Below are 12,732 nucleotides of genomic sequence, written 5' to 3' on the forward strand. Positions count from 1 at the left end.
ATTTTTAAAAAGAAGTGATAACTGGAAACCCTCATGTACATGTGTGTATAAAAATATATTGATACATATGTCTCCAAATTTATACAAATGAAAATTGCTTCATTTCATAATTTCTTGTTCTCATTTTACCATTCTGTTTGTACTATCAAAGAGAGGCATCTGAAACGTCGTGTTTTGTTGTTGTCTGCTTTGTAGCAAAGCTCTAGAGGCTCCAGCAGAGATTGGTGCTCTGTGCTGGTGGCTGCATACAGATTTACGAGCAGAGCCAAGGGGCGTTCAGCATTAGCTTCTACCTCCCCCTTTCCACCTGCCACCTTCCCAACACTTACGTTCCCAGCACGCCCCAGTTCGCCTCCAGGTCCGTGATCCACGTGCCAGACGCGTGAGCCAGATTCAAGGTGAGATGCTCTGTGGGGGCTGTGTGCCTGGCTGAAGTTGCATGTCGGGGCTCTTTCCCCAGCAGATGCCTGGTGCAGGCACCACCACTATCACGGGAACCATCCAGACCCACTTGACGTCTGGACCGTGTCCACTCTTCTCATCAAGGTACTTCATTAGAGACAGTCCAGTCACTCAAAGGACTAGTGCTAAGAAGTACCCTTACGTTACGAAGTTATTTTCAGAGACGAAGGAGAATGGGTTCAAATATTACATCTAAAAATCTCAATCTATGTAAGTATATAGAGGTTGACATATTTCACTTCCATGACTCATGTCCACTTGCTACCCTTACAAAGGCATGTCAGTTTTATTGTTATCCTGGTTAATTAAGACACATACCCTCACAGAAATTCTCAGATGGTACTCTATCTTTGGCACTGGCAAACTGCCCCAAAATAAATAGCTGTGGATCCAGAATTCATACCAGTGGAGCAAGGGAGACAGAGCTGTTGAGGCTGCCACAATGGGCTCCCCGCAGGAGAGGGACCGCTGGGGTCTTGGAGCTGGCTCCTTCAGTCATGTCCCAGCAAGAGCTATGCTTGAGAAATGTTGATTCAGAAGACAGCCGCTTGTGAAAATAAATAGCATACTCTCCAGCTAAGCTCCCTGATTAATCTTTTTTATTCTCTCTGCTTCGATTTGTTTAAAGATCTTAATTTTTACACCTTAAAAATTAAATACGCAGTTTATTTCAGCAGTGATTTCCGAGTGCAGCATCTTTTCTTGCTGATTTGCAGTCTCCTAATCGTTCAGCCTCAGTTATCTATTGGTGAGAGAACTAAGCAGCTTTTCACTTTTTTGGGGGAGCTGTAGTCCAAAATGATGTGCTGTTACTAATTGAAGTAAAGGCATCTTCATGTGGAAATTCACAGCTCTCTGCTTTTCGAAGCAAAGTTGAGTGTATGCATATTGCATAAAGCACTTTAAAAAAGTACTGGATTGATCTCTCTAGGGAATTAACTTTTCTGTTTATCTGCCAAACATACTGTGAATAGATAAACCAAAATGTGATTCTCTGCTTCCCAAAATCCCAACCGTATTCCTTACAGCCTTACTGAGGGCACCATTGCAGATGAAAAGGTAGAGCAGTTTTGCAGCTGATCTGGCCCTTAGCGTTTCTGTGGGAATGGACACAAAGTGGTTCAGTGGTGCAGTTGCTTTGGTGCTGGATACCATGCAGAAAACCCCTTTTCACAGAGAACTGATTTGGGACCGTCACTTCCTATATGCTTCCCAATAGCCACTGTACAGGTAAGGGGTTTCAGGGAGTTTGAATTTTTTTTTTTTTTTTTTTTTAATTTAGTAGCTCTTGCCTAAGTTAATTCTTACCAGTTACCCTGAGGTAAAAAATTTCATATCTCATTACTTGGCAGCACAACCTGTAACTCCTTCACATTTAAACCATGGTCATTTCTCAGCACAAAAGTACAAGAGCCTTCATCTGTGTAAGAACAATAGGAGTAACAGCTCAGCTTGACCCAAACCAGCTCACTTCTAGAGGAGAGCCCTGGCAGCGTCAATTTGATTGAATGAATGGATGGTCTATTGCATTTATTTGGAATATCTCCTATTTCCCTGACAAATCCAAGTCGTGTTGCAGCACGGCAATGAAGAAATATGATGTTTTATTTGACAGAGTAGATTTTTTTCTTTCATTTGTTTGTGACAGTTATCTTAGAAAACGTTCTTTGCCCAACACTGCATTCAAAGTAGCACTAGCTTGTAGAGGCGCAGGGTAAGGGGCGGACAGTAAGGTTGGCTAATTGATACAGATATAACCCCTTTGGAGGTTTCTTAAGTGTTCCGGCTGTTATACCTGAATAAGAAATATTTAAATGCTGCACAATAAGTGCATTTGCAGACTAAGGAAACATGGTTCATACTTGGCTGCTCTTTTGCTAGTTTCTCTTTACTCAAATACGATGCAAAGTCAAGAGCAAAATTCTCCATGCATCTGTTGCTGTATTTATTGTTCTCCCTTGGCAGTCTGTGCAGAGCAGAGGAGTTAGCAGAACCAATGAATTATCCAAAGTAGATTTGGAGAGTGCTCTGCTTCAGAAATAATGGAGCTGGCTTAAATACCCGCTTTCAAAATGTCGTGTTAGATACGCTCGTTAAGGCATGGATTACATAAGATAAAATCATACCTGAGCTTCTACAGGGGAAAAAAAAAACCAACAACCCTGTGCATCTGAGAGATGCAGCAGGTCTTCATTAGCAAAGCCGGTCTCTAGGAGCCGGCTGCAGGTCAGAGTTAGAAATTCCTGTGCCGTGAGCCCAGGTGGAGCTGGTGCTGATGCAGCACTCCCAGTTGAAAGCAATGGCTGTTACGGTTGTGAGTTGGCCTGTCTGGTGTCTGATGCCTGAAATATGTGACAATCATTCTAGACAGATTATCACCTTCCTTCAGGAGGCTAGAGAGAAATCCTCTGGCTGCTTTGTTGAAGCCATGTTTCTCCAGCAAATAATCGCTCTTGTTGCTCTCTCTCTTCCTTTTTATCAGTTGTAGGGATGGGAGGAAGATTTGCACTGTTTTCTAACTGGGGACACCTGAGACCGGGAGAGACATCAAGATGAGTTTCAGGAATAACAGAACCTGTGTCTTCCAAGATCCAGCCTCCTGACCACTGGATAGTGATGTCTTATCCATCCGTTTGGAATCTTTTAAATCCATTCAATTTAACAGAAGATTTTTGCAGATTTAAGAAAAAAAAAAGAGGAGGTAAGTCTGGACCTGCAGGTAATTGTTTTAAGTTCTCTTCATTTTTGCAAAAACTTGGGCAGTGATTGAAAAGCAGAAACAAATATTTGAATTCCATATTTTCTTCTAGCCTCTAGGTACTCATTTGCCTTATTTATGTTTGCAGACTTATCAAAACAGTTATTTTGTATAGCTCTTTGTGTGAAGGAGGATTCTGCTCCAGAATAAGTTTCCAGGCTGGGACTTAACCTAGAGTAGGTGTTTCTGTAGGTTTCAACAGGTTAACAAATATGTGGACTGTATGTGGGTGTATTGGAAGTGGCTTGCCATAAATAGTGGCGGTTTAAAGATGCAAACTACAGCTGCAGTGTGTGGAGGGTAGGGGCACAGGTTCCTATAGGGGCTGTAGGAACACTTTGTCAGATGGCCGGCGCCAACTTTTTTTGCTTTATGCAATTGGGAAAGGAAGGGGAGGAAGTGGGAGGGAGAAATGTCATTTTGACCCTGCGTGTATAGGTAGCCCAAAGTGATACAGGGAACTACAGAGAGAAGAGAACGACCTGGCTGCCTTTTATGCTGGCATTTGAAAAATGAGCTCAAGATAGTGCTTTGAAGGGTGGCTTGGTAATATTATTTGGAAAAAAGTCCCCACTTTCTTTTCTTGATATCGGTATCAAAAACGAGATGACTAACGTGGGGGGGAGCGAGTGGTTTGAAATGATTTTTGGATGGGTTTTTTTTCTTCCTTTGAAAATTTAGGTGAAGTTAATTATGGAATGGCAGCAGCGTCTGATCTGAAGCAGACGCTTTCATCTCACCTCGTGCTTTTAGAATAGCTGCGCTCTTATCTCTGCTTTGAGGAAGGGTGTGCAGGAGGGTGAGCACCCCAGTGCTCTCGCAGCCTGGCGGTCGCCAGATGATTGAAATGCCATGTGAGATCCGAGGCCATTAAAGACTGCCATCAAAGAGTGAGTAAGACTTCAGGAGCTAATTTCCCATGGTGATGATGACCAGAGAAAGAAAAAAAGCCATGATCTGCAAAAGACAAACAAAAACCATAAAAAATTAATGAGCCAAATTACTTTAATACTGTCCAAAATATGTTCTGTCTGAAAGGAAGTGGAAGCAAACAAGAACTCGGAGATGTGATGGTTGTTTCCCCTAATCCCCGCTGACAGCCTCAGTCACACAAACGCTGACATTAACCCTTCCCTTTGTTAATCACGCCTAAGTTGCAGCTTTTAATCATTATTAAGAGCCTGCCACTATGCTGATAGCATTTTTTTGTATCAATCTGATAAAGTAAGCAGAGGAGCTCTGTTTCCAGCATAGGCTAGGTGCAGTGTAGAGAAGCACTTACTGTGCACAGCAAGGTGGGCTTTGAGCTTGTGCTTTGGGCTGTAAGGGGAAGGCGTGATGTGACACCGAGACAGAGGACCGAATGCAAAATCCCAGGAGGACGAGGCCCTGGCTGGGGCGAAGGAGGGAGGCAGGGAGCTGGAGAGCTAATAGCATTGCTGCCTACTAATGGCATCAAGGCAGAAATTGCCTTCACCCTCGTTTTTTTCCTGGGGGTGTTAGTACACCACATGCGTGGCGAGATCCCAGCTAACGTGAGAGCTGAAATCAATACGGCTGTGTCAGGGTGGGCCTCCATTAAGCTGCCGGGTAATGAGGCTTATAACCCCTGCGCAGAGGTTAATGCTGCTGCGTGGCGTGCTGGGTAGCACCAGCGGCTTCAGGGGTTATCTGTTATTTCTCAGTGACACAGAACTTGCCGGCACAGGCATACCTGACGGTTTCACGTTCTTTTGAAGAAACAGGCACTGATTTCGGTGGAAGCAGAGCCTGATCTGAGCCTCCACAATCACCTGTAGTCACTGGTTCATCTCTTGTCTGGCTGAGCTGTGCTGAGTGGACTTTTGATGGTGGCTGTCCTACTTCTGAAGCAAGAGAGCCTTTAAGGAATTAACCATTCCTAGGATTTTTATTTTTCAGGTCACTGAGGCTAGGTCCATGTGAGAGGGGACCTTGGATTGCTAGATAGGGTCGAGATGAGGGCTTTGGGCTTCAGCCCTCTTCCCAGTGACTAAGGATGGTGGCTGAGCCTGCACGGCAGCCCCAGGAGTAAGGCTGTTGTCTGAAAGCCCTTAAATCACATTATGGGATCCGAGCATCCCCTTAAACAGAAGCAACGCAGTTCATCTTTACCAAATGGACTGTGACAGGTCCAGAGGCAAAGGCAGGGGAGATGAAGGGCAGGGAGGGATAAGAACACAAGATCTCATCTGGAAACAATCCTGTGCTGTCCTCTTTGGAGAGTGCCTGACTTCACACCGTCAGCCAAGCAGGGGCCTGCGAAGGATCCCTGAGGCTATGGGGGGACTTTCCCCCGCCACTCTCTCGGCTGCTGGGAGAACGCCACTGGGTCTGTCTGCCCTTATCTCTGTTCAGCCTGGGAGTTTATTAAGATGCCCTGAAGAATTTCTTGTTTTAATTGTGCCCGTGGTTAGATTTCTTCTGTCAGCTTCATGTTACGTGTCCCTTTGGTGAAGGTCTGGTGCTTCTGTGCATGCTCAGCCTGAGGACTGCCTTCTGCCCTTGCTTTCTCTTCAGCTTACACGACTGCTTTACAGTGCTCTGCTGATGGAAGGTAATTCAAGGAATTAAAGGCCATCTCTGAACTTTTCTGGGATACTTTAACATCCCAACATCTGCCAACAGTTCCTATCACAATTTGGGATGAGGCCATCTTGTATGGGCTTTGTACCCTCTTGTACGACGGGTTTTAGAATCATGGAATCATTTAGGTTGGAAAAGACCCTTAAGATCATTAAGTCCAACCATAAACCTAACACTGCCAACTCCACCACTAAGCCATGTCCCTAAGTGCCATATCTACACGTCTTTTAAATACTTCCAGGGATGGTGACTCCACCACTTCCCTGGGCAGCCTGTTCCAATGCTTGACAACCTTTTTGGTGAAGAAATTCTTCTTAATATCCTATCTAAACCTCCGCCGGTGCAACTTGAGGCCGTTTCCTCTCGTCCTATCACTAGTTACTTGATAGAAGAGACCAGCACCCACCTCACTACAACCTCCTTTCAGGTAGTTGTAGAGAGCGATAAGGTCTCCCCTCAGCCTCCTTTTCTCCAGGCTAAACAACCCCTCAGTTGAGTTCCCTCAGCTGCTCCTCATGAGACTTGTGCTCTGGACCCTTCACCAGCTTCGTTGCTCTTCTCTGGACACGCTCCAGCCCCTCCATGTCTTTCTTGTAGTGAGGGGCCCAAAACTGAACACAGCACTCGAGGTGCGGCCTCACCAGCGCCCAGTACAGGGAGACGATCCCTTCCCTGCTCCTGCTGACCACACTATTTCTGATACTATTTCTGACAGTTTCATCCCAAAGCTCGCCAGCATGGAGCAGGTCTGGCTGCACCGCTGTGCCTTGACCAACTGCTTGGATATCTGCTTGCTGCCTTTAGGCAGCCTGTGGGGAGAGCTCAGAAGCATCCCTCCTCTGAGGTGGCAGGTTGGAGAAGTCTCTCCCCAGCAGTATGCCAGCAGCAGCTTGGTAACGCCAGACATCCCCAGCATCTGAAGCACCACTTGCCCTTTTCTAGTGCAGGCATATTTTCAGTCGGCAGCCCGTGCAGATAGAAGCGGTAGCGTACTTTGCTGTAAGCAGGACCCTGGATTTGAGCAGATTAGCAGTGCATTAGTTACGATGTGTTTGTTTTTTTCGAGTGTCTTGTTTTTTCCAGTCAGAAATTATGGCTTCGGCTGTAGTCTGGTGAGTCTAGGAGTCACAACTTAAGGAAGAACCTTTCAAATCCAGGATCTAAACCAATAAAACGTCTGGGATGGTTACTGCTGAGTTAATGGCCTGGTGAAGAAACAAATCACTGTGTGACCCTTCATGCTTCTAGTCTGCCTGATCTCCGCTTTCCCCCTGCAACCAAGCTACCCTCATCACCCAAAAATCAAATGCGATGCAATATAATCAAATGCAATGCAATAGCCTCCTTTTCCTTCTCCAGCTAGGCTTATTTTTCATCCTGTGCTACAGAACAAGGGGAGCATGCAGACACGAAGCTGAATTCATTGCTCCCCCTCTGGTTCAGCAAGAAATCACTCAGATTTTTTCCTAGATCAATGAGTTGCCATCGCGTCCCAACAACCTTGCGCTCCCTGGTAGAGACATGAAAAATGATCCTTTGTCTTCCGTGTGGCACTGGCACTGTGGGTGACAAATGCTCCCCTTTTTATGCCTGCTTATTTTACGGCGTTGTGCATTTTTCTAGATAAGCTGTGTGGCGGCCCTCTCGTTAATCAAATGTGTTGCTGGCCTATGAACTGCTAGTCTAGAGCAATCTCCTGTAGATTTGACCCCACTGAAGGCAGGGCAGAAGGGGCAGGTGGTTCGGGGGGAATGGGGTTGTGTCCGGTACCACCAGATTTCTTTGCTGAGAGCCATGCGCTCAGATAAATAAGTGAACCCATCGAGTGTTAGCCTGATTATTTAACAACCCCCCTTTGAAATGCGTGACGCATTTAGTCCTCTTTAGTCTGCAAGTAAACCAGTGATTTTCAGTTAAAGGTAAAAGAGAAGGGGAAAGTATCAAGAAATTGGCACTGGGGTGCTTTTAGACAAGCTTCTGAAAGATGCCAAAGAGCAGCACTTTATCATTTTCCAATTGAATAACATTAGTTCCAAGGCTTTTAATTTTTGAATGTTGAATGCCCTCCTAAATACACCCTGCCCCCCAAGTGAAACTGCTAATGAAACAAACAGATGGTGATTTGAATAGGGTAAAAGGACATCATAAAGATGTGCTTTGAAATAGCCAGACAGAGCAAATTACGCAGGAGACTGGGGAAAAGAAAGTGATGGAAAACTGAGAACAAACCACCACAATATTCATGTTATTCACCAAATGGCCCAGCACGTGCGTGGAAAGGTGTTTAATTATCTCCCATAATCTGATATTAAAAAAAAAAACATTTTCTATCCTGAAGTCCCATGCGTCTGTGTCTGTGCATCTCACGGCTGTCTCCGGGGCTGCGTGTGTCAGCAATGACATTTGTTTGCTTTCTATTTTAAGCAATCCCTGGGAAAAAAATACAACTTTTTTTGTTTGCCTCTTTCCCAACTAATGCAATTTGAGACGCTGTGCCAGAGAGTCTGGAAGGCCTGAGGCAAAAGTTGAAACTGTGACCCTCTGAATATTAGACTGTGTCGTGGCAAGCTGAGTACCTTCTCCCTCAGTCAGGAAAGGGGCTGGGGAAGGATGGCCCTTGGGCCGGCTGCCTCATCGCTCCCCTCTTTCTACTCCCTCTGCACCATCTCTGGGCTGCCTTGTGCTCCGTGACGGTGGGCTGGCTGATGCTGCTAGTTGGCCTTTCGGTGGTACTTTCTCTCTGCGGATCTCAGGCTGCTTTACGAACACTATGACTTAAGATTTATAAGCTGCCGTGAGGAGAGAGAATGACAAAACCAAATCATTTACTTATTTCAAGTCCAAAGTAAAAATAGGGAGGGGAATCTGCCCCAAGACCGCAGGCTGAGGAAAAACCCTAAACTGGTTTTATTGCTGCACTTCCCAAGGCTTCTGCTGCTGCAGCAATGGAGCATCTCCCCTTTACGCCCACTTTCCCTATCCTAGTTTGTTCCAGCCCGCTTTGCTGTCCCCTACCGTGGCACTGGAAGGAGTTACCTAGGCGTTGAGCACTTTGGGAAGTTACGAGTGGTTCACTTAAACTAAGATGAAGTCCCTCAGGGTGGGAAGAGCGAGGTGACACCTATGTTTCAGGCCCCACTACCAAAGCTGGGAGGAAAGGAATGAGTTTTAAAAGTACACTTAGCTATAGAGTAACCCACTCCCTCACCTGCACTTGACTACATGGAGGTAACAAGTAAATCAATATCTGAGACACACACGTCTCCAAAGCTTTGGTATTTCAGTGTCTGATGTTCTGATACTTCCAGTAAAAATTAACTGTGCTCTTCTGTTGGCCAAAGTCTCCGCAGCAGCCTCATTAACACACAGCCAAATGTTTCTCTCTTCTGACTTGCTGAACTAGAAAACAGTTTTGTTTGCTTGGCTTTTGTTCGCTGTGAACAAAATGCGTCCTTGTTTCTCCTGTGCCTGCGATTGTACCCTGAAGGGAGGAGGAAGGCAAAGCAGCCTTCAGTCTCTCCATAATCATCAAAAGACAGTTTTGCAGCCTTTGAGCATCATCTTGCACCTCCCCTTGCTGTATGGCAAGATCCCTCCCGCACCCTTCTCTCTGATCGTTAAAATTGTTACGATCACATCTCCCACAGCAGAAACAAGTAGGAGCCGTGGGTGCCCTGATGGCCCAGCTCGCTGCTGCTCCGTTTTGTGCCAAAACAACCGTGGCAGCTACACAGTCTTGGGGAGAAACTTCAGCATCACTTTGTGCCTTCTCTGAAGTTTAGTAAATACTAAATATGTAACTTAAGCAAGAGCAGATTCCTCTCGTGCAGACACACATAAGTTCTGTGTGTGTGCAGCCGCTGTCTCTGGAGAGAACCAAAACAACCATCACTCCATCCTGGCTCGAAATCCTTACGCAGGCTATTATGCAGTCCCTTACAGAGAACTAAAGGTTTTCAGCTTCTGTGAGTAAGCTAGGAAGAAATTATGATCTGGCTTCTATCCTGGTATGCCTCACAGGAAAGCTCAGGTGAAACAGCCTGAGCATATGGCTTGCTGCGTGAGTCGGGATGGGACCCCTCGGTCCTGCTGGCTCTTCCAACCGCTGAGTTGCATGCCCTGGCTTCAGGGAAAAGGGATGACAATGGGGAGATCTGTGAAAGCATCCGAGGGATTTGGAAGAGCAACGTGTGTTCCAAAATGTACCTCCTCACGCATGGTGAATATGCCACTGGCACAGCTCTGCGTTACTACAGCGTGTGTAAAAGTATACATTGCCATCAATAGTTTTGAGGACAAAAGGTGGATTATCAAGCACCAGGTGTAGGTAAATGTCTAGTCAAAAACCTGACTAACACACAGCGGTTTTTCATTACGTGGAATTCGCTTTTTGCTGATCTATGCATTGTAAGCTCGATGCTGCTGACAGTGACTAGAGAGCTGCTTTTAGGGAAGGAAATGTCTCCGTGCCTTACCCCTGCTCTCGCAGCCTGCCACGTGCCGTGACAGCTGAGGCGTCCCAGCAGCCATTCACTGGTTCTAGCAAGCACTCAAGCTTGTGTTGTTGTGAACATTCAAGCAAATGTGTTGCTACATTTTTGCAAAGAGCAGGGAGTCATCACGGTGATGTATAAAAGTGAATTTTGCTGTACTTTGGAAGATTGTTGGGTCAGCAGCTCTGGGCGAGGTCAAAACCTCAGGCTAATGTGATTTGAGGCTGGTTTTATTACTGAGGTTTTCCTAGAGGTTTGTGTGCAATGCAATAGCTTTTTAACCTCATTTCAGCTCACCTTCCTTATGCAAACTTTTCTGTGGTCTTCTTGAAGAGCCAGGGCCAGACAGGACAGCTCCAGGATGGTCAGGACCTGCCCAGTTTTCAGGAGTGTTTCTTCATGGCCCCTGACGGCATATGAACCCTGTCCTGGATCACGGGCGAGGAGCAGCATCTGCAGCGCCCAGGAGGAGAGTGGGGAACAGGGACCTCAAACCTCTGCCAAACCTCTGCCGATGAGATCGCAGATCCACAGGGAAACGTGAGTTTGCTTATCAAAGGTGGAAACGGTGTATTGGAGTACTGCAGCTGGATAACCAGCAGAGCCGGTCTCTGCCCGTGACAGGACTGGGATGGTGGATGGGGTATCTATCTGCTGAGCCTCATCAGCCAGCATTGCCCTGCTCAAGCTGAGCTTTGAGGCTCTGTTTCTGCACCTCCTCATTTCACAGGGTCCGCTTGAGCAGCCTCAGGAGCTGCAAGAGGGCACGTGAGAGGGGACCTCGACGGTGGCAGGGAGCGGGGAGAGGGTCCCTCGGTCTCCCGCCGCCCGGGTGGGATGAGAAGCGCTCGGCTGAAAATTCACATCCAGGCTGGGAACTGGGAAAAATGTCTTTGTGGATAAGGCAGCAAGGCACAGGTTGGGCTGCAAGAAACGTCTCATGCCAGCTGAGGGAAAGAGTTGTCAGAAGCAGCGATGCGCCCGTCGCTCTGCAGCCCTCGCCCAGCCGGCATTCTGTGAGCTGTGGCATGGGGACATCTCGCTTGTTCACTGCCCCTGTCCTGGCATTACATCTGCTGTGGAGTCTTCTCCAGACATTAGTACTTACGTTGCTATCTTGCTGTCCTTTCCAGACTTCCCCTTACTTCGTGGGTTTCGGCTTGTGGTGTGGAAAAAGCAGAGCACGGTCTCTAAAGAAGCTTGCTGTCGCTTTGAGCAGTTCCTAGACTGGCCTGGTGACATGCAGGCAACAGTCTCTGTACGAAAGAAGTAACACAGGCGTGGTAAGGAGTTAGCCACTGACCCTTACAAAGTGTTGTAATAAACCGGTGATGGAGGAAGGATAGAAAAAAAAAAAATATCAAAGGGTCTTTACATCAAAGGCGGGGAGAGAAGCTGCAATTACTATGGTCAGATGTGGGCAGTTCGGCAGGGGAGAGGACTGGTACCAGAATTCTCACTGATGTCCTCCTGTCCAGACCCTATCAATCTTGCCAGGGAATTTGACAGGTGAGAAAAGTCAAAGAGCAGCCAAGGGATTCTGAAATCAAAGGGCTTTGAAAGCTGGATCAGAGAATGGAGCACAGTTTTCCCATCTGCTTTGAATTTATTGTTGCTGATGAGGAAGCAGCCTCTGGTCTGAGTGAACACGCTGGACCAGAGGGGTCACTTGACATTTCCATCACGTTCAGAAGAGGGTATCGAGGGACTCTCCAAGTTAGCCCTTTCGCTGTCAAGCACGTACAAATGAGCAATTCAGAGTGAGACGGCGCAAGGAGGGAAACGCTGGCCCCTTTCAGGCTGACAGAACATGCTGTTTGGACTCCCAGATCCCAGGGTCTTATTTGTTCGTCTGACTGGTGGGAGTTCCTGCAGGCAGAGCTGAAAATGCCAGTATCGGTCCCTCCTGCTGATAACTTCATAAGTGTGTGTTTCTTCTGCTTTCTTCCTGATGTTGGCTGTGGTCGGTCTTTTTCTGCGGGGCTGTGAATCCAAGATCTGCAAGTACCTTTGCTCAGTAACGTGTAATTTATATACAGAGCTGGAAGTGGTTGTGTCGAATGCTTACTTACAACTAGATCCTGCGTCTCCTTTGGGTCGGATGCTGTCCCTGTCAGCAGAAGTTGTGTGAGGGGACCAGACCTCCCTCCCCCAGCCTCCCCGCTAGTGTTCCTAAGTAATGGGGACCGCACTGCGTTTGGGTGAAGGAGCAGACAAGCAAATAGGCTGATGAGACCGAGAGGAGTATTGGAATTGATTTGAGGCCTTTTGCAACCCATGAGAGTTTATCTTGAAATTGGTAGCCTCGTTATTTAAATACCAAACACAGACCTCCCCATCCCAGATTCCCCAAATCTTTTCTGTGTTCTTTCCTGCCCACTGCCCTAAATGCTGATGCCATCGTGTCTGATTTTC

This window comes from Harpia harpyja, chromosome 3, assembly GCF_026419915.1.
Source record: "Harpia harpyja isolate bHarHar1 chromosome 3, bHarHar1 primary haplotype, whole genome shotgun sequence".
In the NCBI taxonomy this organism is placed as follows: domain Eukaryota; kingdom Metazoa; phylum Chordata; class Aves; order Accipitriformes; family Accipitridae; genus Harpia; species Harpia harpyja.